The sequence below is a fragment of the Megachile rotundata genome, chromosome 1 (assembly GCF_050947335.1).
Source record: "Megachile rotundata isolate GNS110a chromosome 1, iyMegRotu1, whole genome shotgun sequence".
NCBI classification, from domain to species: Eukaryota; Metazoa; Arthropoda; class Insecta; order Hymenoptera; family Megachilidae; genus Megachile; species Megachile rotundata.
This window is the reverse complement of record NC_134983.1, coordinates 11,379,119-11,405,444: the sequence shown is the minus strand read 5'-3', so window position 1 is coordinate 11,405,444 and position 26,326 is coordinate 11,379,119. Positions and strand designations below refer to the sequence as shown.

The 26,326-nt window shown below is 38.1% G+C and overlaps 2 long non-coding RNA genes across 2 annotated transcripts; both read left to right on the top strand.

The window, feature by feature from the left end:
- Positions 1-1,449: 1,449 nt before the first annotated feature.
- Positions 1,450-26,326, top strand: LOC143265324 (uncharacterized). Its single transcript, XR_013039748.1, has 3 exons — positions 1,450-1,935; positions 24,672-25,026; positions 25,098-26,326. It is a non-coding gene; the product is annotated as an uncharacterized LOC143265324 (long non-coding RNA).
- Positions 19,041-20,906, top strand: LOC143264335 (uncharacterized). Its single transcript, XR_013038025.1, has 3 exons — positions 19,041-19,735; positions 19,997-20,186; positions 20,328-20,906. It is a non-coding gene; the product is annotated as an uncharacterized LOC143264335 (long non-coding RNA).

Here is a 26,326-nt window from a genome sequence, read left to right as displayed (position 1 = left end):
GGAAATCCAACTCTTGCCTACCTCTCCCAGAACGTTCCCACGGAATCCTTTCGGGCGTTTTCACGTTAAAATACGTTTCGCCGGTGATGTGTCGTGTGCACACGTGTTCCGAGTGCAAGGGGTCCTAGTTTCGCCCGGTTAAAGGAATCCGTTTCGACGGGAAACCACGAAAAAAAGGCTTGCACGCATTGTGACGATAGGGGTTGGAACCGATTCATTTTTCCAGCAAATCTTGACGGACGTGGAAACGATGGATTCGTGTTTGACGATCCCGTGGAATCGTTTCCACGATTCGAGGGGTCGGAGGTACGTTGGTCCGCCATGTTGCTTCTCTTTATCCCCGTAATTTTAAGTATTTGGAACTGTTTATGACGCCGTTAGAATTGGGGGAAATATATTTATTTTACGGCTGGATTCTCAGGTAGAAATTGTACCGTTTTATGAAACTCTTCTGTCATCGATAGCGCCATTTGTTGGTTTATGGAGCTTGTAAATGGGGATAATTTATTTCAATTGAGAATTTGATGAATTGTTTTGTGTTATGTTTATGAATTTGAGAATTGAAGAATTGGAAAATTCAGAATTAAAGAATTAGAAGATTCGAAAATTCAATATTAGAGAATTATTGCACTCAAAAATTCAGAATTCCCTAATTGAAAAATTAAAAAATTCAGAATTAGTAATTTGAATTTTCCGTGTTCCTCCTTCCTATTTCCTACAAATCTTAATTTTCGTAAAAATTCAGAGAATAGTTTTCCCTCGCTGAAAACTTAGGTGACAGTTGTTGCGGCATACGGTGCTCGCAACCCCCTAGAATCATCGAACCGGAAGGGGGTGTCACGATGGGCGGAGGCAGGACGCAAGTGCACAGGATCAGGTCTTCAGGATTCTTCATTCATAAGCGCACTTCACGCTGCTTCCTCTTCTTCTATTGCCGATCTATGAACAGGATATCCTCTGTACCACTGAATCGATGACCCACATCCAATGAAAATCCCCTTTCTGTTTTTCTTGCTGTTCTTTGGATCATGGGAACGAGGAAGACGGTAATCAAAATTTTTCTCAGGTGTCCTTATTTCAACTAATGAACCTTTCTTTCGCATTATTTGTACGCGATTTAATGACGTAGTCCGTTTTATGTAATATTTAATTAGTGCTTTTTGAATGAATAAAATACAGATATGTACACATGTGTGTACACATGTTATAATAAATAGAAACGTATGTAGTATATCATATAGGAAGTATGGAGTATATTCAATCACATGTATAATTATATTTAATATTATTTACAATTAGATGTATTATCTGCATAGTATTAGTATAGTGTTCGATATAAAACATCTGTTATAATAGTTACATAATACACATATGTGTATCATATGTGAAGACAAAATTGGTAAAAGTAAAGTGTTTCAAAAAACGTATTTATTCAGATTTTCAGAATACAAACTGACTAAAATTGAAGTTAAATTAACTGGGATCATATTCCAATATGATTCTTAAATGTTAAGAAAAAATTGCATCGACTTTAACCAAAAAAAATTGACTTAAACGATGAACGACGACATCCAACGAATTAGCGAGGTTTATTCGCGATCCGTGACCGATTGTAACTAGGTAATAAGCATTAAGTGTTCGAGGACGTAGTTTGTATCGCTCTCGCGCGAATAACAGAACGCTTTGCACCGACGTGATACAAAGTGTTCGTTGACGAGGTTCGCACAGTGGTTGTGGTTTATCGACAACCTGTCGCTCAGCAACCTGAAGACGACGTCGAAAGTGCACAGGCCCTTTTCCCTTCTGACGAAGCTGCTGTACGTGGTAATACGAAGGAGTCGAAGTTTTGTTCAAGTTTGCACGTCGGATCTGATTACATCCTTCGATGGGCTCCGTACAACATCGTGTACGTGCCTCGTTCACCTGACACACAAGGTAATAGATTACCGATAGAACCTAACGATCTTATTATGTAATGAACAACAATTTTACGCGTACAGAGGAGAAAGTTTGCGAACTATAACGCTCGAGAACTGTTTCTACACTGAACAGATTCAATTGCGAAACGCGGCAGTTACCATTCTCGATTTATCCAAAGATTCGCGAAATAATTACTTTGTGAAACTACACTTTTCTTAGTATTTTGCAATATTTATTCTTAGTATTTATTACTTTAATTTTCCTTTGATATCTTGTTTCATTTTATGTGAAAGCTAATTGGGTTACATTTGGGTATATTAAGTTTGAGGAGATTGCTGTTGAAGTGAATGTAGGGCATATGTGGAATCATGTGTAATCGTGACAAATTTTATGTTTGTTCAAAAGAAATTTTCGTATTAAACTACCATTTCAATGGACAGTTCAGCTTCTCAAATTATAATGTACATAACATATATGATAATCATACATAAAAAAAAATAAAAATCTACAAAGATGTCCAAATCTCGAAATCTCCCAATTTCATATTATGCAGTTTCTCTTTCCACGTTGCAACAATGCAACTGTACCAAACAGATAACGTAAATCAAGATACTATCACATGACCATTTCTGCAACATCACATTGAACTTTGAAGTAGAATCTCGGTCCACCCTTCAGGAAGATCAAAATACAATCTTCCTCTCTTTGTCCGCCGAAACAATAGTACTTCTGCCAAGAAATTCTATACGGGTTCTACCCTGGTAACGACGCAAACTTCGTTTCCCAAGTTGGCAGCTATGCAAGGCTCATTTACGTCCGTTAATCGGCCAGGTCCTCGTTACACTAACCGATCTACCAGATTGGCAGATGTCGCTGGCTCGTCCAGTATGTCTGAAGTTTATCGACAACCTGTCCTTTTCAAGACGAAGGAAACCCTTCTTTCAATTGATCAACCTTACGAAGAGTCGAGGTTTATGTTAAGTTATGGAGATGAACTAATGGGCGACACCGATATTACGGATTCTTTAAGAATTTCTTATTAACCCAACTTTTATAAAGTTTAGAAGGGGATAGGAAATGGGTAATCTGCAATTAGTAGAAGGAAATTCTCACGAAGTTCTAATGTTAGGTTCAACGCTTTCGGCTATTGTTTTCGGTAAATGGCAACCAGCCATTTTGTGCTAACCTTTGAGCACCGGAGCGTAGCCTTATATTTTAATTTATTCACAATAAGTTTGATATTAGATAAATTGTAGGAACTATTGGCATATGTACATGGTACAATCATGTTGTTATTATCTGTCAATTTCATCCTCTATCTGCGGGATTAAAACTGTACTGGAAGGTTAAAATTTTTAACAAGAATTTATACATATAGCTTTTTCTCAAACTTCACAAATTGACAGGTCACAAGGAATATTTTATTTTTAAGAATTTTATATGTGCATTTACAGTTTCAGTGCACTAAAGTTAAAGAATTAAAAATTTGCAAAATAATTGAATATAATCATTTCGCGTTTCAAAGTCAGCAAAGATATTCGTGTAAAAGTTGCGAAAACTTTCGGTACGGAATTGTTTGAATAGCGTCAATATGTATCGTATCAATCCCATCACTACAAGCGATCTCGTTCATCCTCACCGACCTGACGTACGTTCACACATGCACAGACACAACCACGTGTGACGACGTCAGACGACCTTTTTGTCACTGTTCTCTGCGGTTCTGGTCGCGTGCCGGACTATAATCCGTCTCTTTCGCTCTTATGCTCGTTCCCCTTTTTTCCTGCACACGGTGGACAGGTCCAACCTGCGTGCAGAGGAGGGTCAATCGAGGATTAACCTGGTTACCCCCGGGGCTGATACAGGAAATGACCGGAGGCCGCAGGTGCCTTCCTGTTTTCCGTGAAAAAGCTTTGAAACGGGGGCAACCGACCTGTCGAAAGGATCATTGTTTTTTGGCGGCATTTCGGAATACGAAATTATAGCTAAGAACCTTGTAAATAATACGGAAATACGGGATACTTTTATGTGTTTCTATGAATGTCATTATTTAACTTTTCATATGTACGTTTCATGTATTTCACAAAATATATTATCGTATAATTTTTTCATATATTTTTTTCAAAATATTTTTTCGAAATTAAAGCAATCATTTTTTGGAGTAAAATTAGATTAATAATAAAAAATGAGGAGACTTGTGCAGTGTACTTTTCAATGTTTATTTAAATATATGTATTATTGTATTCATATACGTATACATATTGATAATGCCATATAGATAATATATCTCTTAAATGTGAATGTTGAGTACAAGTGATAGTTAGATCATAGATGAAATATTATTCTGTGAACAGTACAGCTTCAAATGATTTTTATCCATTCTAACACGTCGCCTCGAAGCATTTATCAGAGGCACACCTCTGTTTAAACGAGAGAAGTGACTTTTTTGTTTAACCTCAATATAGAAGCTGAAAAAATGCGGAGGAAGTACCTACTAATTTATGTACAAGTTAATATTAGAAATTATCACCTGATGTTTAAGGCACGTATCACATATGTAATCCGTTACTAGGAATAAACCGAAGCATCAAATAGATATTATCGCAGAATACAGTCGCGGTAGAAGTACTATAGAACTGATATTTTCACATGAAGATTTGAAATTTGGAATTTGAAGATTTGGGAATTTTAGAAGTTGAGAATTTAGAAATCTGAGAATTTGAAAATTTGTGGATTTGGGAATTGAAGGATTTGGAAACTGAAGGATTTGGAAATTTGTGCAGTTGGCAATTGAAAGATTTGGAAATTTGAAAATTTGGATATTTGAGAATATAGTTCCTTGACAATTTGGACATTAGAGAATTTTTACATTTTTAGAATTTAAGCATTTAAAAGTTTCAACATTTAAGGCTTTGGACATTAGTGACTCTAAACTTTTGAGAATTATATCATTAAAAAATTTTTACGTTTGAGAACTTGAAGATGCAAAAAGATCGTAAATTAGTGAATTAAAAATTTGTATCCAACCCAGGAATACTTGACAAATTAATAATATCTCAAACTTTACATTTTTGAAACTTTACAACCTTCCAGCGCTCTAAATTCCTAACCAAAAAGATTCCTCCCTGTCGTAAACTTCCGACCTGAAAACATCTCAACGACTCGGATTACGCTGCTTAGGTTATAATGAAATTTTAGTGTGTCCTATAAGTTCTGGGCGTGAATACGCGTATCTTAAATGAGTTGACAATTTGAAACTGCTAAGGAAACGTAGCAATCTCGCGTTACACAAGTTTTACACAGCCAGTAAATTGCAAGATATTGCACTTGTCTTCGTTTCCTCGGCAAATTTACTACGCTCAAATTTATGTGAATGTTTACTATACCTATATAGAGGAGGATTTAATAAATCACCGAAACAATTAGCGAGTTCTCGGACTAGGACTGTCCCGTTAGGAAGTCTTGGCCAGGTATGTCCATTGATTTGCGTACTTTTATGTTCTTTTTCTCGTCGATACTGTTCGATAGTTTGTGGAAAATTGTGAATTGTACTCGGTCTGTGAGGGTTCCTGCAAGGCGCGAAGGGCGAACGAAGGAGCCAACATTTTAATTGTTTTATTGCCCCGGGAATTTCCGAGGAGCCGGCTGCACGCCAATAAAACCGATTTTACTCGGCCCTCGTAAACTTTATGTCGTCGTGCCGAGAAACGTCGTGGAATTTTCACCAAATGGCATGATTTGACAATTCGTGTTTCCTTCGCTAGAAAAAGGGGTGGAGAACATCCCTAATTTACCTGCCTAAACATTGTATTCTTTACAATTTTTACATTTAGCCATTTTTTGTCGCAAAAAAGAACTATACAACAAAATTAATAGAATTTTTAGTCAAAAAGCTTGTGTTTTATGTTTCTGAATTTTAAGCAAAATATTGTGTACACAGGAAGAGTTAATAATTAACCAATGTAGAAGAGTAAACGTGACGTTCGATTATGGTTTCTTTCATGGTTCTTGATGAAAATATAGGGGACAAGTATGAGCAATTACCAAGAGTTAACGAGATGGCCTTACGACCTCTCAGATCGTCTTTCTGAAATTATGCTTGTAATTTAGAAACTGATGATGCTCGAGCGTAGATGCAGTTACACGAAGATACTTTATACAGAAAATCAAATAAAAGTTTTTAAAAATCTAAATGTTCTTCGCAATTTTGTGACATATAGTTAAGGTTGAAACTTGAAAAATACTGCACTATCAGAACTAGGTCAGCAATTAACAATTTGATCTTCAGCCTAAGAAAGTTTAGACCGTGTGACTTTTCCATTTGCAAATTATGTGTAAAAATAATTAGATTTCTACCTTTTGCTACTTCAGGCTCGTATGTCATCTAAATATCGCCAGCTTTACATTCCTCTCGATACAAATTATACGAATATTATCCCGGTCATTTATCCGAATTAAAAGATTCCGAATAAAATGGATGATAAAACCTTCGGTATCAAAATTGAGCACCTGAAACTTCATCGAATTCACAAGGAGCATAACTCACTGGCAATAAGTCTGCCAAGCAGAAATAACCGATCGTTACCAATTTCCGAGGCACAAAAGGGTAATCTTTAATCCCCGTTGCGCGGCGATTTATTTTCATCAAGAAATCGCGTCGTCTCGGGACGAGGAACGTTACGCTAACAAACGTTAATTTGTGCCCTCACGGTCGATGTATCGAATTATTGTGGCTTTCGAGAGATTTCACCCCTCCACGGCCGTACACTTTAGGCCAATCGTGAATCAAATCGCATTAGCCTCGCAGATGCATATTCATGGGAAACGTATGGCAGATTACACAGGTTTCGTTGCACCCCGCCTACCGTGCAGAGGGGTGTTTTGCATCCCTCGGCAAAGGGGTTCCTCGAGAATATTTATCGACGCAAAACGACGTCGTAAACGTTCACGATATTGTCCCTCTTCTTTCCTTTCTGTTACTTTTTGGCCCCCTTCTTCCCGTGTCGTCTTATGTACCGATTTTCACTTCTGCGTCTGTCCTTCACGCTCGCGTTTCGCCATCCTCCTCGTGGTTCGCGTTCCAACGGATGGAATTTGATCGACTTGCGAGACCCTCGAGCGTTTCTCGTGACGAGACAACAAGCTTTTTCATTTCTTCGTGGGAGAAATCGTTCTCGTTGATGGAACCTAACGGCCACGGGGATACTCGCGCTTGATACGAAATTTGACAGGACAATCGTGATATCACACGACCAGAACACGGGGCAGAAATATAGATTTTAAAGTGAAACTTTATTATATATTTCTGTTTGAACGATAGACATACAAGCTAGTATACTCTCTAGTATACTCGAACCAATATTAAGATGTTTTTAAGCATTGCAAACCTTATGTAAATTCACGATATGAAAAGGAATGATGTTAACGTGGAAGGCGGTTCAACCCTTGTTGATCATCCTTGAAATGAATTATGTGTACCTATTATCATTATAAATATTCCGTTTTATTTTACGAATAGATCACGTAATTTTCCATTTAATAGAAGCAAATTTGAAAGGGTTTTAATGATACAAAAAAAGAAAAAATTTAGCATTGAATTAGTCTTGCTGACTTTCAGATGAGGTGCAATAAATAATATATAAATACAGCATAGAATAAAGGACAAAATAATAGCATATTCATAGATCATGAATATAATAGGCTAATCCTGAGTATGAACATTTAATTTGCATAAAGAATATATAATTGTCAGATGACCAAATATTATTATGCTGTGAATATTTATTAACAAAATTCATTTACTTCATACATTCATTATTGATCAGCAATACATTCCTTTATGTGTAAAACAGTATTTAAAAATGTCTTACACATATTCTCTAAAAATATGTATCGAATGTGTGTCACAATTTATTTCTTCTTCTACACAAATATTTAGGATCAGCAATTGTTATTCGCATTATTTATTTTCGTATACAAGCATACAGCACATAAATTGAACAATTTATTATTACACAAAATGCAGAAACTGAAGAACAACGGTTATCAATATTTTTAGATAAATTGACACAAATGTTTCAGTATGTAGATCCGAGAAGAAGTGAATCTGCAACAGTTTCAAAATAAACAGCACATATGAATGCACATGAGAATAATTTGAAAGGGACGAAACGTGTTTGTAACAAGCGATATTACGATATTGATACAGTTTCTTGGTAAGAAACATTTCAAAGATATTCCTTCCAAATTACCTTGCATCTATTAGCATATGTAAATTTATGTTAAGTATAGCTTTAAGGTATACCTGGTATACACGAAACACCCGACTGCTGTTTTCGATCCTATTTCCGTAACAACGAGTCGAAACTGTGTTACTCAACCGCGTTGCGATAAATTTATGTTAAATGGAAACTGAAACACCTTCGTATTTATTACAAGTTAGCACATTTACACAAAATAACGAATAGGGCATTTAGAAACTTGGGAATCGGAGCTTTGAAGATTCTAACGTAGAGGTTTGCATTTTTGGGAATTTTGCAGTTTGAGAATTTTTGAATTTTGGGTAGTTAGGAATTAGGAATTTGGGATATTGGGAATTCGAGAGATTGGGAATTTGGGAGATTGGGAATTCGGGAGATTGGAAATTCGGGATATTGCGAATTCGGGAGATTGGGAATTCGAGAGATTGGGAATTCGGGAGATTTGGAATTTGAGAGATTGGGAATTCGGGGTATTGGGAGTTCGGGAGATTGGGAATTCGGAAGATTTAGAATTTGAGAGATTGCGAATTCGAGAGATTGCGAATTCAGGAGGTTGCGAATTCGGGAAATTGCGAATTCGGGAGATTGGGAATTCGGGAAATTGGGAATTCGAGAGATTGGGAATTCGAGAGATTGGGAATTCGGGAAATTGGAAATTCGGAAGACTTGGAATTTGAGAGATTGGGAATTTGGGGTATTGGGAATTCGGGAGATTGGGAATTCGGAAGATTTAAAATTTGAGAGATTGCGAATTCGAGAGATTGTGAATTCGGGAGATTGCGAATTCGGGAGATTGCGAATTTGGGAGATTGGGAATTTCGAATATTGGGAATTCGGAAGATTGCGTATTTGAGAAATTGCGAATTCGGGAGATTGCGAATTCAGGAGATTGCGAATTTGGGAGATTGGGAATTCGGGAGATTTGGAATTTGAGAGATTTGGAATTTGAGAGATTGAGAATTTGGGAGATTGGGAATTCGGGAGATTTGGAATTTGAGAGATTGGGAATTCGGGAGATTTGGAATTTGAAAGATTAGGAATTCGAGAGATTAGGATCTAGGAATATTGAGATGTAGAAATATTGAAAATTCGGAATATTGGTTACATAAATATGCAACCACCAATAATTATTCCGTCCAACAATTCTTCCAAAAGTAAAAAAAGTATCTTCTTAAAAGCGTCCTTGTAACAGCAATCGTGTAAGTAAAGCTCCACCAGGTGTCGGATTTTTCGGCAGCATCTCAGTCCGTAAAATTACTCACGGTAGAAGCGTTCGCGGTGTACGCGTCTGAGAAAAACTCGATTATTCGTGAAGAAGAGAAGAAAAGAAGTTCGCAGAAGAAAAAGAATCGCTGGTACGAAGAAGTAGGAAAAGGAGGGGAATCGGATGATTATCCGAAGTTCATCGGTCCTCTTCACGAACTCGTGAGCCTTGCTAAGCCACGCATTAGAAACATCCAAGCGAAGTTATTCAGGTCGTGCGACTCGTTTTCTCTTGGTCCGGCATGCGCCGATTTCTCCTTCGACGTGTACACACGTGCGTGTGTGTGTGTTTTGTCTGATCGTGAATACCACCGGAGGATTATGGGGTGCGAGTGTGACGGGAGTCGGTGGTCCTCGAGGTCCATCCTCCGCCACCTCCACCTTCCTCGGAGTCCTTACGACCGTCGGTTACGCGAACATTGTGTCACTCGATGGGATTATCTCTGCTTCTTTTTCCTTCTCCACGGGAAGGGTTGCATGATTTCGCATCGTATGGTCACCATTCCATCGATCTACAAAGAATTCTGCAGGTTTAAGGTTTGAGAAAACAGGCGACGAGAATTTTTATTCTTTAATCATATTAATCCTTCGTGAGTTCATTTTTTACGTGCTTTTCTTGCGGAAGGTACCCAGAGGACATATTCTTTTTCTGTTCGTGAAATACAGCTGAAGCAAAGGTTCGCAATCGAGCGGTATAGCTTCTGAATTATATTATTTATTTATTAAATATTTATTTGTATATATTAGTATATATTATTGTAAAATAATATTACTATATATTAGTATATTTAATATTTTCTTACGAGTTCAACTTTTTTTAAAGAATATCCTTTTCTCAAAAATGTTTATACTCCATTTATTATATGGGTACAAATAATCAAGTACAAACATGGTTATTTAAAAAATATATTTTCTCAAAATTGTTTAAATTCCATTCACATAATGCTGCAACTAATCAGACACAGTCATCATTATTTAAAAAAAAATATTTTCTCAAAATTGTTTAAATTGCATTCACATAATGCTATAACTAATCAAACACAGTCATCATTATTTAAACAAAAATATTTTCTCAAAATTGTTCAAATTGCATTCACTTAATGCTACAACTAATCAAACACAATCATCATTATCTAAAAAATAATATTTTTTTAAAATTGTTCAAATCCCATCCACGTAATGCTGTAACTAATCGGGCACAATCATCATTTAAAAAAAAATATTTTTTCCAAATTGTTTAAATTGCAATCACATATTGCTGTGCATAGCCAAATACAAACATCATTATCCAAAAAATAATATTTTTTCAAAATTGTTCAAATTCCATTAACATAATACTGTAAGTAATCGAATATCATTATTAAAACCATCCATCATTATCAAACGAAATTGCCTACAATTCGAAGGCAAGTACATTCACGAATGCTTACAATCTTTACAACGTGCAATCACAGCAAGGATTATTACCCGGAACAAAATAAGACGAGCACAAAAGAAATTTTCCAATATCTTCCAAGCAATTGTGCCCTAAACCTTGAACCATCGAATCAGCATTTGTACACCTGTACATTCGTTTTGAAAAAGCAGAAGGTTATTAAGTTCCGTAGCCATATTACCCCTCAATAACTCAAAGAGAACATAAAATTTCTATTTCAGGGACGTGTGCGCGAAAAGCAAATTCCGTAAAGGGTGAAGAATAAAAAAAGGATGCCCCAGCGTAGAGGTAAATTTTACTGGGGCTCCGCGATGAGCACCAAACGGTGCCTGAAATAATATTTCTGCTGAAACAATAAAGATTTCGAAAGGCCCGAACAATGGACTTGGCTGTCTACCTGCGGGATTTCGGCGGAGGTTCGTGTCCAAGCGAGACACGAGCTTTCAGGGAAACGGTAATGCGATTAGTTGCAGGCACCGTTTGTTCTTCGACATAACCGTTAATTCCTTGCGAATGTTATTTGTTCGAAGCTCCTTTCGACGGCCGCATTGTTTTACAGCCACGGTATTAATGTCATTTGCGGATTAAGGCGACCGATCGATCGGACATTCGGGAATAAACCGCTTTCGCTCGGCTATCCGGTACCGTTAATTAGGCGTGTTCCCGAACAGAATTATCGCAAAATCAGTACACTCCAACTACGGAGGGACGAAAGTTTCGTGAACGTTTTGCCGCGGTTCTGAACAACTTCGAATGATTGATTAACGCGTTAAGGATTCTAATTTTTATTTACCAAAACGGTGAAGACCGTTCAAGCTTCACATTTTAAGTAGCTAAGGTGCTTAATCCTTTACATTATTTTGACAAGTATGAATAGCCCTTTAACTGTGATTTTACTCGAATTTTAATGTACTTCAATTTGGAATTCAAGTTCAATTATTTTCTTAGTCGATTGATATCAAATTTTAATTTTCTTTGTTTGTTATATTGTAGCTGGATCAGTCACATCAAATCGATCACCTTTAGACGTCACACTCTACGATTTTGCTCTAATCAAAATATGATGTAGCTTATGAGAAATTAGGGAGGGTTTAAGTTATCATTTTGCAGGTTTCGAATTTCTTAAGAAATAACAAGCCTTTAAAGTCTTGCAATTTTTGCCCATTTTTGCGAAAATAGGTTTCACTTACAAATTTTTTTTCTCAGAAACTACTCAATCGATTTAGCTAAATTCTTTTTTGTTTTATTCATAAAAGATAGAGCTTTTTCAAAATATTTTTTTTAATTCTGTCAATTTGCTATAAAAAGTTGCAAAATTTAAGCAAATTTTGCGTTTTTTTCAATAACAAAACATTAGGACATAATTGCAATGTCCTATTCAATACGTGTCCTTTGATCTCATACTTCCTACAAGAAATTTTATAAAGTCACGTATGATTTGTAACCGAGAAACGTTTTAGAAATTCCGTGCACGAATACGAGTTTCCTTGAATGCGTATGGAGAACACAAGGTAGCTTAACGCCGACAAGAAGACGATCTAGGATAAACTAGCGAAGAAGGAAAGACCTCCTGCGGTGCATAGAACAATGGCACAGAAGTTGTCCGAACATCGAGAACTTGAAGTATTTACGATTTCGAGGTAGACCCTCGAACGTGAGATGAGATTACGGATTCTTCCAGCTGATTTTGAAATCGATGTGAAAGAGGATGAAGGTCGGAATTAGTGCTCGCGGTAATTTGTATGTTCATAAGGGTCTAGATAATTGCACGCCTCCTAATTATCTAATTTACTGAATTTTCAGAAATTTTAAATTTAATCTTGTACAATTTTTAGATGCATAGATTCATAAATTTTTAGATCTCTACATTTTGAGATTACTATATTCTCAAATTTTCAAATCCCCAAATTTCCAAATGTTAAATTTCCAAATTTCCAAATGTTCAAATTTCCAAATTTCCAAATTTCCAAATTACCAAATCTCCAAATTTCCAAATTTCCAAATTTTCAAATTACCAAATCTCCAAATTACCAAATCTCCAAATCTCCGAATCTCCAAATCTCCAAATCTCTAAATCTCTAAATTTCGAAATTCTCAAAATTCCAAATCTCCACACCCCTAAATCCTCAAATCCTCTAATCTTTATATCTCAAAATTCCCAAATCCCTAATTCCCTAAATCCTCGAATCTTTACACATGCAAATTCCTAAAACCTCAAATGCTCAAATTTTCATATCCCAAAAATCCCTAAAATCCCAAAAATCCCCAAAATCCCAAAAATCCCCAAAATCCCAAAAATCAGTAAAATAAAGTAAATACAGTCTTCATCCAAATAAGTAAAAAATTACAAAAAGAGATAAACGTCCACAAGTACCTGCAGTAAAATTACATATTCATATAAGCAACGTATTATTAATGGTTTAAAATATGAAGCAGCCCCGTCTCGTCGTTTTAACAACATAAATAAAAGAACTCATCGAATCCAAGAATATTCGATAAATTTTTAATTTAGCCGAGTAGTAGAAATTCAACAACTGTCAGAGTAATAAAGAATCGTTAAAGAAACGAACGCTGTAAGGAAAATTAAAGCAGCAAAAGGATAAGAGAAAGAAACGTTAATGTACAAAGAGTCTCTCCCGAGGATACTAATGAAGCTTGTCCTTAATGAATCCATACCGGGTCCTTGAAGATTTCAAGATAGCGCTGATGGATACTCTCGCACCAGGAACTCTTCCAGTAACGGAGATTACCTCCTCCGCCAGGATTTTCCATGAAAACCGATGGGACTGTGTCGCTTTGAGAACGCCAGGAACAGGGAATCTTCTTGGATCCCTGACTGAACGGAACAGAGCAAAACCATGTATCCTTTTGCATACCAAAACGACCGTCGATAGATTTATGACGGACTTTTCTGTTCGGCAATTATCACTTGTCACGAATTAACCGAGGAAACTCGTGATTCCCTGGCGAAAACCGTGGGGCTATCCTTTTTCTTGCGAAACAATCTGCTTGTGTTAATTAAGTCACGAACGGGCGCATTGTTCGCAGGTTCCTGAATGAGAAGCACCTTACAACTCGGGGACAATTAAATGTTTTAAATGTTGGACCTGGAAACTTAGGATGTCAACCGGAAACTCGTTAATTGCGTACATTTTTTAGGGTTGTAGGTAACTACTTTGTTCTCTGAAAAATGCGGTTATTCAACGATTGAATATCCTTTATAATTGTTTATTTATATTATCCTTGCATTCGATATATAAGAATTGAAAGTTTAGGTCAGATTATTTTTCTTAACAAGATATTTTTATTTCAACCCTCTTCGAGCTATTTTTGTTGTTACAGTATATCGACTTTAAAACTTTTCAATTAAAAAAATTTGCTGAATTTAAGATTTCTCTATTATTGCTACTGTTCCACTATATACATCGCATAATACTATAGATTTAGTTAAACAATATTTTATTGCAAAAATTAAGTTTTTACGAGTACGTCATTCATCAATAGACTTCACTAGTCTATCAGGTAAGGTATGTTTGGACAGCAATAAATACCGCAACTTTAATAAAGTAGAATTTTGGTGCAAGTTTGAGACAGATGCTAATGCAAACAAACAAGATGGCCGCAAACGACTGTAGTTAAACTTCAGCGTAATGGCTGAAACGAAATGTAAATTTATTTTAAAATACGAAGTACTGATAGTCTGGTTTTATTTTCCTATAAGTGAAGATGAAATTTAATCTTCTTTCCGTGAATTTGATACTCACAGTTCCTGCTTTAAATAGAAGAATCCAAGATAATTCGAAGAAATTCTAGGACTGTCTTCATTGGGTGCAAAAATTGAAGGAGAACTTAAACCTTGCATAAAAATTGGGAACTTAAATCTCAGATAAAAAAGGAAAAACTTAAATTTCAAATAAAAATTGATTATTTTTTAACGATTACATATTCGATGACATGACCCTTTGCACTCAGCAGCATATTGTTAAGTCTTTTACTTGAAAGAATTCATCAGTTGAAAGGTTTGACGAATTTTCTCAAAATTGCAATTGTTGTCTGTTTCACTATGTACATCACACAATTCTATAGATTTATTGAAAAAATACTTAAGTGCAATTTTATTAACCCAGAAGATGAGTAAAAATATTCCGAGTGATGCTTAAATTTCTCCGAAGATTTGTTCAAAATTTGAAATTAGCCGAAATTTTTCATCGCTTACCAAGTGAAACTAAAGCGTGAATTTCGAAAAATCTTACCAAGGAGGAAATATACAGGAAGAATTCTTTCGCATCGCAAACGCAGCGAGGATCGAAAGAAGTCGACTTAGCGGGCAAAGACAAACCGTGAGGCCGCGTGCGTGTCAATGGCCCCACGCCAAAATTGCAGAAACACCGTCGAAGCCGGTGATGGCTTTTCGGTTGTTTTGCTTGATTTTTGGTAATTACGCCGCGCGGAAGGCTAGCAATCTCGCAGTCGGGCCCGAGAGCTGCCTCCGCGAAACTTCTCCCGATGATAGCTCGGCAAATAACAGAGACGGTCGGCGAAGCGGATGGCAAGAGTTGCCAGTAGATTCTCTCTCGTTGGACGTTCATCTTCGTAGTCGATTGTTTCACGTCGATCGTCCTGTATCGTCATGTAATTGGATCTGTACCTAAGTACATAGCACGAGTCTCATCGAAATTCGTCTTCGAAAGCGGTCCAAGAACACGTTCGTCGGAATAATAATCCTTCAACTTTATATGGACGATACATGTTCTTGTACGAAAGGGAATTGATCGTTTATGGTCGTGACAGGATTAAAAAGATAATTCGTGAATTAATATTTCGTTCGGTATGATCGATTGGCGAATCGATTTGCGAGCCTGTTGAGTGATTTGATTTCTTTGATGAACTCTGGTATCGAGATTGAGATTTATAGTTCGAGGGTTGTTGATTTGAAACTTGCTTGTTTTGTATGGTGGTATATTTTAAGTTGATTGTATGTTGATTGTGTCGTGGTATATTGGTTGGAATATTTTAATAGGAATTTGAAAGTTTGGGAATTCAAGAATTTTGAATTTTAAAGAAATTCAAAACAATTTACCGAATACATTAACTTTCAAATAAAATTTAATTCACACAAAATTACATAAAAATAATTACACAGTAAACTATTTAATAGAATTACAATATTGTATTTTTTATTAGTACTAGTTCTCATGGTTTAACACTTTCAACTGATGTTTAATAAGACGCGTGTTATGCAGAGGATAGGCGTCGTGAAAAAGGATATTCAAGCTACAAACATCACACAATAAGTTTATGTCGAGCTACACACTTTAATATCACAGTTATAACTTTACAACTCACCTACAATTGCAAGTGTTAAACTAAAGGTACAAGGTAAAATTTTACACATGAAATTTCGCAGAAGTTTTAACAATTCTCAGGTATTACACTTGCATGATGTTTAACCTTATTACACAAAGTATCAAAAACGGCATTAAGTAGCTGAATATGTATACAAGTTATTCACAAATTTTCTATGTTACAAAAGTTAAATTATAAAAAATATTTATAAAGTGCTCCTTTATTCGATTTGATAGTTTCAGTGTTAAATTATGAATTTACAATAAAATTGTCAGAATCAACTGCCTAATTCGTTCTGATATGAAATACGTATTTAAAAAGGCTTGTCACCTTCTCGAGAAATATAAATATAAAAGGTAGATACAGGTGGATGGTAAAATACAGTTCCTCCGTAGTCTTTTCCAAATTCCCACCCTGTACGGTGGTCCATATCACCGTGAACACCCTGTATACTCGTACTTGGAACGAAAGAGAAGGTGCCAAAGCGTATTTCACGAACAGCGAGCGAAAGAGAGAGAGGGAATTAGCGAAGAATAGAAAGAGAAAACGTTGGTGTACAATGCACCAAGCGAGAAGGGAGAGAGAGCCCTTCATCCTTGAAAAAGGTTTCGGCTTAGCCTTTTGCCACCCCCTCCTGACCTCTGTGCAGCCCCTCCTCGGACGAATTTCCTAACGTTTGCCACCCGCTGCGCCCCTTCTTCTTGCTTTACGGACAATGCTTGTCCGACCGTTCACCGGCGACAATCGCACGGAAATCGTGACGGTTTTACCATCGCTGGAAATCCATGCCGAATCTACCAAGCTGTATTCATCCAGCTACGTTTTTCTCTATCTGTCTTTCCGCATCTTTCGCCTATTCCCTTACTCTCTCACCTGGTTTGCTATATCACCGCTGCGCCCACTACGCGCTGCAAGAGGGTGCTCCTCGACGAGCAAAAAATCATGCTTTTCTTTATACGCTCAATTTCTTGGTCGCCTGAGTTTGCTGAATGAGTTTCATTCATGTGGGTGGTCATTTTTGAACTGATTTTTTCAATGATTGCTTTGATGATGAAAGGGTGAATGTGTATTCTTGTTTGACGATTTACGGGGTTTTGGAACGATTAAAAATGGCTAAATATATTATACTTTATAATCTGAGAAATAACGCAATACGTATATATGCATATCCTTGTAAAGCACTCGTCATCTTAATTGTAGATGGCGCACTTAAAAGCAATGGCGACTGAATATTTTTATTTTTAAATGTCTACACTTCTGAATTTCTAAATTCTCAATTTACCCAACGTCTGAGTTCCTAAATTTACTCATACATACCAAATTTGGCAAATTTCCAAATTCTTTACAAAACTTGAATTGTACAGGTTGTGACTTAACGTAGGTAATATTATTTCAGAGCAAAATAAGTTCGATAACGGAAATTGGAAATGCGAGTAAATGAAGAGAAATGGGGTTAATGTTGCACAGGCAGAAAAAGTTTCGCGAATATAATTAATCGACATGTTTCTCGTTTTAAAAATCACAAGTTGCAAACAGAGGGGGTGCAGAGGGCATCCGTTCGTAAATATTAATTCGCGTCCAGACTATATTCGACAGAACACAAAACGCGAATCCTTCGCGTTTCCCCATCGGAATTGACTCTGTTACACGAAAGCACGTTTCCGGGAGTGGATGGTGGCAAACAAATCCAGGGATCGTGGCACTCTTGGGACACGGTCCCTTATTCACGTCCGTATAGGCGACGATTCCACTTCCCTCTTGATTTTTTCTTTCTCTTCCAGAATACAAACCTCGTTGATTCTGGACACGGTATAAATAATTCCCTAAACGGGATTCCAATGAATCAACTTCAAAAGAACCTTGTCGCAGGGACGCGACAGCTTCGAGATAAATTTGAAAGTTTCAGGGATATTGCAATTTTTTTTATGAAAGTGTAGAAGAAAGTGCAGCTCTTTTTTTTAATTCGATTTTGTTGAAACTTCACAGCTACCTCGAGGTTTGCAATTACTTCGGGTAATAATGGTTAGTGGAGCTTGTGACCTGGTAGACGCGGACAGCAAAAAGTTAACGAAGTTCGAGAATTTAAACGAGCACGAAGAATTCATTTACAACTAATATACATATTTTTAAATTTTACTGAACTTTTGTTGTTAACGAAATTTGTACAATAAAATTTTCTTAGTAGTAGATACAGAAATATAATATTCGAAAGTATACCGGACCTCACAAAAGCATTGTTACTTTCTCTTGTTTGTAATGAAACCATAATTTTGCGACAAAATTTCGACACCTTTCAATGTTGCCTTTTCATTTCGAATCACAATTATCAAGGACTGTATGCTGTACAATTTTTCTTTTTCTTTAAACTTATTTGCAAAATGACTTTCATTTTAAGAATGCGCCCCTATGCGTTTAATTTAAATATATTGTAACAAACATTACTTTTAATCAGTTCATTTTAAATCAGTATTACAAAATAAGGCAAACATGATTGAACTCAATATTATAAGAAAAAATATTTTAAACATAGAGATCTGAAAAGTTTTTGACAGACTTGACGTCCTAAAATGAAAATAGTGTATCACATTCAGAGAACTTGGAGAACAGCCCACATATAATCCGGAAAGTCTATTCTGTCTAATAAGGCCCCACAAGCTCAATAACCGAATGTGGGCGATGACCGAATTACCGTCGTCCAAGTATAATTGATTGAGGCCCCCGGAATAACGGCTCCATAATAGCGAAGCGGCGATAACGAGAGAGGAAGAGTCTCCACGATGTGGCAGGCTAATAAAAATAAATCACTAGCGCGTAGCAGAGCACGTGGTTGTGGTAATCGCGATTTCGGGAAAGCCCCGTCACCGCAACTGCGGGAAAACTCGCCGCAATAAAAGCCAACGGGAAGCAGGGAACAGAGAGAAGAACGGGAACGAAGTGACGTGAGGCTCGAAGGGTAGAATCAACATGAGACGAAGGAAGAGGGAAACGTTACGGAAGACAGAGTTGAAGGGAGAAAGAGGATATTGCATGCACAGTGGTTGCACGTGTTCGTCGAAATGCGTCCTTGTCGAGGACGAGGCGAGTTACCGCACACAATGCTCGGTTGACGATGGTAAAAGCCGAGGAGGGTAGGTCAGAGGATGGGCAGAGGTGGCGAACGCCATTTTTCTCGGCCCGTGCGAGCAGAAATATGCCTGCATCGTCGCAATTAGTTGCACCGCCGCGAAAAAAGAAAGAGCGTCGAATGGGCAACGGACGAGCAGGAAGCTGTTGTTAATCTTTGCGGGTCGTAATGGCGGGAAGTAACGCCTCTTGGCGGGAAAAGAGTACGCTCGGTCGCGTTGTAAAAAATTTCGACTGTATCAGAGCGGAGATAAATCGTGGCCGGCGCTGTCCGGAGGGCGGTGAACGTTGTTTAAACGTGAATTACGATGGAGTAATTAGACGTTGAAGCGTCTTGATTGAATGCGGCTATCGTTGATGCAATTTCGTCGAACAAGGAAGAACGACGGTACGGAGTAAAGGTATTAGTTTGTAACGAGTTGGTGCCGAGAGGATGAACATTGTTATCGTACTAATGAAACTTTGCAGTATTTACACTGCAAATTATAGTGTTTTATTAAACGTTTTGCTGCCAAATTTATTGTCGCTTTTAAGTAAATGATTTTGTAATTATACAGAGGACACCCTGACTTCGATGATCTTGATATTATCAACGACGTCGTTATGAACAATCTTACCTTATGTAACCGCCGATTGATTTTAATTTCAGATACTTCAAAATGTATGATATAAAATAATAAAAATATAGTACCGTGGTAAACAACTAAAATGGTAATAAAATATTACTAGTGATTTTAAAGGTGACGGACTCATATAGGAGTAATAATATAGTAATAATCGGACAGTAAAATAATAAAACACTTTAGCAATAAAACAGTAAAATAATAAAATGTATGAAGGTAACCCTCATTTCCAACACTGTTCAAATAAAATAAATTAATCCGAAAATACTTAGCGCGTTGTATCAAGTAAAATAATGACTATGCATTATCGTTAAAAGTGATTTTATAACGTATTACGGGAATTTGCTATTTCTCCAGTGTCCATGGGAAAATCCCAATTAGATCGGCTCAGCGCCAGCCGGTGCTAATGTTCAACGATTTCGAAAATGGTTGTCAGAGTGTACAGAAAATCTGGATCGGAACTCGATGAACTGAACTCTAATCCCCGTTGTCACCTGAACAAACACCGTCCACCGGCTGTCTTGTCAAAGAAGACTAATGATTCCATGGTATTTCGCCGAGTTCTAAAACTAGCTCGGGGAAATTTGAAAGAAAGTCGGAAAATGCCTGAGGTAACCGTTAAAATTTCTAGACTTCGCTAATATTTTTGCTACAACTCATTTGAATTACAAAACATTCTCGATTAAAGTCTGGACTCGATTTACCACGTAGTTATCGAGAAATTGTTAATAAAAGTCGATAAATTTTAACATGAAAATAAATGGCAGAGAACATTTTCGTTCCACATTTTTATTGTGACGAGAATATTGAAGAATTTTACCCAACTTTATATAAAATTATGTCATGGACAGAGTTCACCAATTTCTATAAAATTGTTCTGATCGTTAAATAAATAACCTTAAATATAACTTGTCGCAACCAAAGGTAGAATTCCACTCATTTATTTAATACTCTAGTACTAAATTAAATATACTGAAATTTGACAGACAGTTGAATTTATGAAACTGAAATATCTTTTCAAGAATTATATCAAAACCTCCCTGAAAGCAAAGAATTTACAAATGTCAAATGGGCACATAACTCGAGTATTTTTAATTATAAAAAACTCTGCATCGAACACGTATCCTAACAAACAAAATCCAGAACATCTGTTCACTCGTGCCACAAATTAGTGTTCACAACGTGTACATCCTATTGCAATGGAGCCGCAACAGCACGATTTTCGAGCGTAAACTTTCGAGGAACGGGGTGTAGCTTACGCGGAGTATGTAAGCTTGCAGAATTATCCAGCGTAGGAAGAGTCCAGGCTCTGAAGGTGGTGGCGGACGTAGTGTGTGGCTATCGATCACTGGTCCACCCCTGTGGGCGATGGTCTCCTCCTAGCAAATTCTCTCTCCGTCTCTCCCGGTCTCTCCCTTTCCCTCTTACTTTTCGATCTCCTCTTCCCTCGACAGCGAGCTCCTCTTATCCTCATCCCCTCGAGTTACACCGAATTTACCTAACGTAGGCGCGGTAGGTAGCCCCTCTTCCTCTTGTTCCTCTGTCCATCTCTGTCCCTCTCGATATGTCCGTCTCCTCCCTGCACCTATCTCTTCCGTTCTCTTGCCTTCTCTGTTAGCTGGTTCACTCCCCCGGTGCCAACGTCTCCATAGCCCTGGACCCTTTGAGAGCTCTCCTCGAGGAGGCCTAGAGAGGCTGCTGCGCGAGAGAGAGAGGTCTCGAACGGGGAAGCGAAGAGAAAAGACGTGGCAAGGAGTGGGAGAGGAGAAGAGAGGAGCAGAGCGAGAGAGAGGGATGGAGCTTGTTATGGACGTGATGGACCCTCCGTTCGTCGTACATCTGGGCAAGTAGACCGGGCAGAAAGGGGAAAGAGAAGCTTTTAGAGCTTGGAATATTCACGAGGCCGTGGCTTGGACAAGCGAAACACATCCCTCGATATCTGCTTCTTTCGATGTCACGCCCCGAAATCAAATCGGCCGAACGGAACGTCGACGATAAGTTCATTCCTGACGTCCTGAATCGTTTTCGTTCCGCGGAGACGTATAATGGCATCCCGGATGGGTCGTGAAACACGTCGCCATCGGAAATAACGAAATATTGTTCTTTAATCGATCGCTTTGTGGGATTATCAGGTTGGGTAGGTCGGACGGACATGATCGTGGGGTTTTAGGAGGGGATCGGATAAAGGGTTTCATAGAGTGTCGATATTGAAACTCTGGCAAGTTGCAAACTGATTTTGGATGGGTCGCGTTAGATATTGAAACCTGAATACTTGAATATATCTATGGCTTTATACCTATAAGTTATACCTAATAACTATACCTATATAGTTATACCTAAATGATTAAAAATGTCCTTGACGGTATACTTCAAGGTCATTGAAATCAGTGAGACTCTCTTCACATTTATCCGAATATTAGTAATTACATTGAATTCTAAGGACACGTTCAATAATTGCCAGGTCATCTTGAAGCAAGTGTGCGGTTCAGCCGCGTTTAGGCGAATGTTTGAACTTCGAGGGGGTTGTGCAGAACTTGGACGCCTTTTGATTTCGTATTCAGGGTACGTTGTCCTCCGCGGCGCTGAGCATTGCCTACCAGCAGGAATACAAGGTCCTAGAAGGACTTCCTCGGCAATCAGCGATGGTCCGCAGCCGGTGTTTGTCTTCGCGCGTGATTGGCGCCTTGCTTTGCCGCTTCTGTTTGGTCCAACGTCAAGGTGCCTCAGCATTTCCGACTGCTCGAATGTTTATTGACATTTAACTTCGGTAACGAGCGTACGCAGAGTTAACATCGTTACTGAATTATCTCTCAAAATGTGCTCCATGTTCAAGACGGACCTTTTAATAAACAATTATTTTGTTCATTTTAATCGAACATTTCTTCCTTTCATTTATTGCGCCGGTCAAAGTTTTGTTGGTCTTTAAACTGAAATTTCAAAATGGCTAAAATTTTGTTGTACGATATATTAGTTGTTTTAATGTATAAGAAGATATCAATTAGGATTTTTGTGTAATCATCAGTGATTGTAATTGAAAGTTTTTCTATACATAAAGTGAATTGTTTGGTAATAAACACGGAATGGCATACTCATTTCGTTTAACCTAGTACCTCTCGAGTACCGAAACCAGCGTAATCTGCTATATCTCCCTAGAGAAGTCCGTCGCTGAGACACGTGTCAGGTTAGGCTAGAAGCAGTACAGCGTTCTAATAAAAGCTTGCAAATCATCAGGACCTTAACAAAATTCCCCTGGTCCATGTGTTACAGAATTTATGGATTCCGTTCGGTAGGGCCAGAGCGCAATTCACGAACGCGCGAGAATTTTCTCGTGTGTACGGCAAGAGCGTTATGGCGCATGTGCGTTCGCCTTCAGCTACATATACGTGAACGTAGATGTGTAGGTTGATGCGTGCGTGCGTGTGATATGAGGTCCTGTAGGAATTCACTGGCGGGCGTAAATTCTCTCTGCCTCTTCCTCTAACTCTCCCTTGCCATCTACTCGTTGGCTCCCCTTGGTCGGACTCTAAAGTCCACCCCCTTAGCTCGACCAGCCACCCTATATCTCTCGCTCTTTTTCCTACGACGAGCTCCCTGTCTCGCGTGGACGTGCCGTTTTCTCTGACCATCGTCGCTGCCGCCTCCAGCGACAACATTCTGCAGCCGGACAACGAGGGTGACCACCCCTTGCGAGAGAACGGGCCGAGGACAGTGACGCTCAAGCTCGAGTAACCGATCCGCTGTCACGATAAGGAAAGTTTCTTTTTTTATCACGGTCTCTTTTTTCCCAACCCCCTTGCATAGCATTACTTCGGCCTTATTGCTTTTCATCACCCGACACGTGGGGTGAAAGTGCACCTTCATTCCAGACGAAGAAGGTACCGGGGGTCCGCTTCGTTGGACGATGGACGCGTTACGTGGGTGGATTTTCTTTGCTGTTCTTCGGCCGATTAATCTATCCTTTGATTACTTTCTTATCAAATCTTGCGTTGGCGAGCTCGTTTGTGGCCCTTTAATCCAGGGGTGCCGAGAAATGTAGCTTGAAGTGAAAGGGTTGCATGCAGTGAACCTGCGATATTTATCGGAGCTTCGTCTTTTGAATATTTTCAAATTTTCAAACATTTATATTATCTGGCTTTCAGATTTTTGCAATTTTCATGTGTAGAATTTTAAATCTAAATTTAAAAATTTACATGCTTTTAATTATAAAGTTCTCATATTTTCAAAATGTTGTAGTATGTTAATTATACTGTTATAAGTAAAATATGTCGGTGTTATGTTTATCGAGAGGATAATTCTCGAGAACAAGCTCTAGCATTCTTCGAACACATTTGAACATCTCATCAATTTCTCATCAAATATTTCTTACAGTAATCTCAATACAAAGTTTCCAAAGTGTCATAGTACGACTTCGATCTTAATTCAGAGTCGCGATTATCTGAACAACAGCAACTCTCACATTCCACTTACATATCTGTCCCATCCTATAACTTGAAACAAATGTTTCTTACAGTAATCTCAATACGAAGTTTCCAAAGTGTCAGAGTACAAATCAGATCTTAATTCAGTCGCGAGATTATCTGAACGACAGTAACTCTCACATTTGAGTTCCATTTGATCTCTAGCAGCTATCAGTTCCAAAGATTGGGTAAATTACAATCTTAATGCAAATAAACTGAGAATATAATGGTGGCACCTTATCAGTGCTTACAGATTCTACGCACGTAAGCACGGAGAACATCCTGAGCCCGGTAAGTGGCGTATGGAGATATCCAAAGGGGGTTGGATAGCTCGAATGGTTCGCGAGGGTGCCAGTGAAGGGTGGTAGTGTGCCAGAGAAGGGTGAAGCAGGTGGATGGATACGGAGGAAGGAAGAGATACGAGGACGGAAGACGACACGGAAAAGCGAGAACAAGTGAGAAGCAGCGTAAGAGAGAAGGAGAGGATCAGAGTCAGGGAAGATAAAAGCAAAGAGTGAGAGTGAAGGTAAAAGCAGCGAAAGGGAGAGAAACAGAGAGGGGGAATTAGATGGGGTCGAGAAACGTGGACTTGGAAGATGGTACCTACCATCCTTTCTTCGCTTCCTGTTTTTATTCGCTTCTTTTCTATCGTTGCTCCTCTTTCTTTCAGCCTGCATTCAAAGTACGTCGATACTACTTACAAGAGATTTTCCTTGTCGCGGTGCACTGCAAGAACGCCGGAGTATCTAAGTTATTTATAAGATCAAAATATTGCTCGGGAGAGAAGTTTAAAACTACGCCTTTTACGGCTTTCGATATCTTAAAAAGCGTGAAATTTTATTTCGAGATGAACATACCTTTCACAGTTTGATATACGTCTTCTCCTAAATTGCTAGCTTTGGAAATAAATTTAGCGACTATTCCTGTTCGTTCAGTTAATACTATATTTAGACCCGACATTTTGAAATAAATATTTATTGCGGAGACTGCAAGGACACTACAATTTAAATTGTGCAGCAGTCCAGGAATTTGGAAATTTAGAGTTTTATTTGCAAATTTGGAAATTTGAAGACTTGCAAACTTTAAGTTAAGAAACTGAGAAGTTGGGAAATGAAAAATTTCAGTAGTGTCTCTCTTTCCAGAAATCCAAAATAAGGAATCATTTTGGTAATCGGTTAATCCAGCAGGGTTTCGCTCGAAGGGTAAAAATAATACTTGATCCGCGAAATCGTTGATCTTCCGGTAATTATCACGAGAAGAATTCGAGTTAGGAGGAAGGACCAGTCGTTCGAAGGACGCCTCTGCTCGCGGGTTAATTCCACGGTTGAGCGACAGCCGACTAATTTTTGCTTGGGGCCAATTCTGGCCGCGTCCTTGGACTGGCTCTTGCCCGGTTTAATAATGCAACACGCCACTGTGTCAGTGTGCCAATCCTTCTACGAGAAACCGTGACAACTGACAAGTCGCCACAGCTCTGCCTTTCCGCTTGGAACTTTTATTAGAGAGCCGAGCGATATTTCGTTGGACGTTGCTCATTTTCGTCGGTGAAACGAGCTCTCCCGAACGAGATTTCGAGGGCGGGATCATTTTAAAACTACCGGGCTCACGTGAATTATTTGTGGGACGCTCTGGGGATACTTCTCTTGTCGCGGTATCCCATTAAGCCCCGAATGTTTATTTAACACCGGCTTCAAATTTGATTACCGCGTTGTCTCGCTATATGGCCCTCTTTATACGAGGAGAAGTCTCAAAATAGGCCATATGGCAAATAATATAATATATGACAAATATAATGTCTCAAAATATTAACAATTCAAATTGGGTTGGGAATATTTTATTTCTGATTTTAAAAAATTTGTACTGGTAAGTTTGAAAACTTGGGAATTTCCAAGATTTGAA